General features: G+C 41.8%; 1 protein-coding gene across 2 annotated transcripts in view; it reads left to right on the forward strand.

The window, feature by feature from the left end:
* Positions 1 to 4,453, forward strand: part of tspan9a (tetraspanin 9a) — a 197,761-nt gene that overhangs the window by 18,157 nt on the left and 175,151 nt on the right. Inside the window, exon 2 of one of the 2 annotated variants that reach the window (XM_032524031.1) lies at positions 2,706 to 2,813. The exons of the other annotated variant lie outside the window; for it this stretch is intronic. The gene's annotated coding sequence lies outside the window, so the exon portion shown is untranslated. The remainder of the gene's footprint in view (positions 1 to 2,705; positions 2,814 to 4,453) is intronic. 2 annotated transcript variants of the gene reach the window in all.

Here is a 4,453-nt window from a genome sequence, read left to right on the forward strand (position 1 = left end):
AATATCTATCTATCTATCTATCTATCTATCTATCTATTTTCAGTGATCAATGCAGGGATTTATTTCCTTTTTCGATGAATCTGTCGATTATTTTCTTGATTAATGGATTTCTTGTATCAATAAAATGTTAGAAAAGCATGAAAATGCCCATGGTGACACCCTGTTTGACCAACCAAAGTCCAAACTCAAACATATTTTATCATACTATCAGGTCAGGCAAACAAAAAGTTGCAAAGTCACGCATTGGAGAAGCTGGAATCTGAAATTAACGTTTGGGCTTTGGAAATGACTTAAAACCCCCCAAAAGTTGCTCTCTGTCGATTAAACAATCCATGAACTAATCGTAAAATAAAAATATATATCCTTTTGGTCTGCAAATGTATCAAGATGTACAACTTGGTTTGGAATAAACTACATAACTCATCAAACTGTATTTTAGTTCCCACCTGCATCCCGGTTTGGATAGAAATATGACATGATATTCTGGTTTAGGCTCTCAGTTCTTTATTTAGCGAATGTTGTGAAAGCTTGCTGCCAGATTCCATTGTCACAGAGAAATTGAAAAATAAAAGATTGATGGGCGAAGCCTAAAAAGGTGCGCCTGCGATCTAGAGAAGGGAGAATAGATGGGCAAGAAGGGAAAGGCAGTACTAAGAATATACTGGAGGAGCTTCTCACGCTCCTGCCTTCTTCACAAGCAGCTGAAACCACAGGGGGATACCCCTCCGACCTGCCTACTGTGCCCATATATACGCAGAGCTAGGGATCCAACTTGCATGCACAGTGCTGTCAGTACTATGAAACCAACCCAACTTTACAAGCATCCCCGTGTCAAACTCTCACGTCAAATGATCCTTGAACATATCAGCAATTAGAAGTTAAGGTGCAAGTGGAAGTCAGGCATTGCTATCCAGCTGGCTGAGGCTCTTCTGATGTGTAATTATAGAGAGCTTTGACATGACTCGCAGTGAACCTTGAGATTATAAGTACCGTAGCTAGCAGAAAAAACTGTCAGAGTCCTTCTTAACACATCATACATTTCACTGTGAATGAACATTTGCAATGCACGGCCTTGGGGCGGGTTTTTCTCTTTTTTTCTTGTCGTTACCATCACTGGTGGCTTCAGATGTTTGACTTCCCAGTTGTTTTCCTGTGATACTTCAATCCTTAATGCAAGATATGCAACAAGGAGGACTTTCAAAAGAGAACATTTCGGCATGCAGTGCTGTGTATTGTTGAGGATATTTTAATAGTATTTTAGATCTTAGATCAATTTCCCCTCGCAGCCCCTAATGAATCAGCTCAACGATTCTAGATTAGATGTTGTTCTCAGAGGTCCGCTGAGTACTGGCTCCAAAAACAAAAGCGGTTTGGTGGGGTGTAATTCCCTTCTTTTGTTCTTTGAGGAAAAGAAAACACTTCTTTTTTTTTATCACACATGAAAGATTGAAAACGAAGAAGGGAAATGTCAGCTCCTGGCCTCATTACTTACCCAAGGAACAGAAAATTAAAACTAATGTCTTGTTGACTGTGTTTGGCATAAGCGAGTAATAGGAAAATACTTTCTTGGGGGCATTTTTCAAGCCTTTATTTTCACAGAACAGCTGAAGACATGAAAGGGGGGAATGACGTACAGCAAAGGGCCACAGGTCGGAGTTGAACCCGCGGCCCCTGCACCGAGGATTACACCTGTATTATATGTGCGCCTGCTCTACCAGCTGAGCTAACCTGGCCACATAAAAAAAAACATTTAAAAAAATGATACCCAGCTCACATTTCCTCCTTTGTTTCAATCTTTCCCTTACCGCTTTCTTTCCATACATCCCCTCCCGCTCCCCTCTCCTTCCTCTTTATTCTAAATTTTGTCCTCCCATAATTCTTTCCAGTCAACTGTCTTGTAGCAGAACTAGACGGCAAGATGTCAAGTGGAGCACCCACCCTGACTTAGTGGTGGCATGCCTGCCTGACCAGAAATACAATGAGTACTGTAAAGTGGAAAACCTGCAGGTTGTAGACACGCTCTGCACCATCAGGCTCGGCTTTTAGACCAGCATGCTCCGCACCAGACAGCCACTCAGTCTGCTGTGTTGTGGAACTCTCTCCCGCACGATGTCAGTCTCGGCACACGGGGGGCCCGTGGTTTAGTGTGAGATCACAGGACGCATTCTGGTCTCGTTCGCACTGTCATCCTGCAGTTTCCAATGAATCATGAACCCAACATACGCTCATAAGTCACCTAATGTCTGACACTCTGTGTCTAAAATAGTCATCTAATCTGTAAAAATAAATATCAGGCAGTTGGACTATTTGATGTTGTGACAGTTTTACGGCTAGCGGTCAGAAATGGAACCATTTGCATGCTTGGCGAGTGCTGCGGCATGGCCTGTAATTTTCCTGCCAGTTCCAGTGGCAAAGATTTGTCCAGATGCTACATTGATGGCTCTGCCTGATGAGAAAAGCATCCGTGTATAGTCACCTAGCTTTGTGTCATTTATTGTAGCATTGTGTTCAATAGACGTGTTTTTAATATCCATATCAGCTACTGTTGTTAACTATATATGACTGCCACGTCGCTCTGTCATTCTCCAAACAACTACATTTTAACAGCCTACTTTTCAGCTTTTTTCAGTGATTTTTTTACAATAAGCAGTTGTTTTATTCCGAGGAGTCCTTCTCAGCCCCTGTTTTCTTCCTCTGTTTGACAGGCTGTGACAGGCGAGTCGGAGAGCCCGCTGCCTCTGTTTCCGACCACATCTGAGCCGGCGAGGAATCACGCCACTTTCCACTCCGCTTGGATTGTAGTCCACGCCACGGTATGGCCTAATTCTGTCTTTACCCTATCAAGCTGCAATCACTGCTAAGTGACTGTTTGTTTGCAAACGATTACTCTTAAGTGAGGTTGATGAACCTTTTTTTCCTTTGGGTCGCTTCGTTTTAGATTTGAGAATCGAGAGTGGACGTGTTCATGAATAAGGTTGACGTCAGGAAACACAGGAAATGAAGATGTATTAAAGAATAAAACAGAATGGGCCAAGTCACACAGTTTTGGTCCTGAACTCTATAGAGGGTAGTTCCCAGTTTGCTCAAGGGTGTATTAATGTAAAAGACAATGGACCTTCCAGGAAACACTCTCCTGGGACTGAATCACAGATTGTTCAGGGCTGACGTGCTGCTCTGGTATGGGTCTGCTTCCTGTCCAACTACCTCCAAACCTTTGGGAGGGTGACTACAGGAAATAGCCCCTTACACACACACACACACACACACGCACACACATACACACACAAGCTCTGTGCTTTAAATCTTAGGGACATAACCTGCATGACCTGCAGCGTTGGACCAGTAATTGGGTATAGGCATAAATCATTTTCAACCCTGCAGACACATATGGAAAAGCAGCCAGAAATTTCTCACCATATGTGGTCACTAAGTGTCACCAAGAAGTGCCAGCCATTATTTTTCTCATACTTTTCCTCATAAGTCTACGTCTTAAGTGCCTTTTTGCTGTCATATATGTCAAAGTTAAGTCAAAAACGAGTTTTCAAACATGCCATGCTATTATTCCTGGTTATATACAGTATGTTCCTGCTTACTACACATGAGTATGCTGTTCACACTGTGACACAACAGTGGCTCTGCGTCTCGGTATGTTTCAGTATGCTGATTCATGTGTCAACGTTCTGTCATTTCTAAATGCCACAACTTTTTCAGTAACCAACCACTGTTGGACTGCTTGTGTCTGAATGTGTGTTTTTTATATTCTGTGCAGTCATGTCATATTATTAAGCTGTCTGGCCAACGGTGTTTGATCTGTGCAGGTTAGCTATAGCTATGTTGTGCTTGCAGAGACACTGACTTGAGTATGTTTGGAAGCACACATCAGCGATACAGACACAGAAAGCTGCAGGACAGTGTTTTGATTCAGCCCAGGAGCAGCAATTTTGTGTGTTATATTCCCATTGATCTGACCCTGAACATAAGCTCAGACAGCCTCTGGATAAAAAACGAGAGAGGAATAACAGCGGCAGTTGAGTGGCTTGTGTCTTAACTCATGGAGCTGGGAGATATGTATCTCTTATAACAGCATTTACTTAACCCTTGTGTTGCCCTCCTGGGTCAAAAACGGACAAAGATTTAACATTTTTGTCCCTTTTTCCGACTTTTTTTAGTTTTCACTAACACCAGTTTTAAGTACTTTTTGGAAATCATGGTCAATTATCCTCATTTATATAAAATTATACTTACTTTTTTTAGTTAAATAAGCAAAGATTTTTAATTATTTTGACTAAGAGTTAAGCTCAGAGGAGCATACAGATGAGTCAGGAGTGAAAGTGATCAATTGTATTTACAAAGAGCGTTGTAAGGAATCCAATCTATTTTTGTGGTCATTTGGTTAAAAAGAAACCCATATTTCAGATATAGACATTTTTTAACCCTCTTGTCGTCCTTGGGT

Source organism: Etheostoma spectabile, chromosome 8 (genome assembly GCF_008692095.1).
Source record: "Etheostoma spectabile isolate EspeVRDwgs_2016 chromosome 8, UIUC_Espe_1.0, whole genome shotgun sequence".
Lineage (NCBI taxonomy): Eukaryota > Metazoa > Chordata > Actinopteri > Perciformes > Percidae > Etheostoma > Etheostoma spectabile.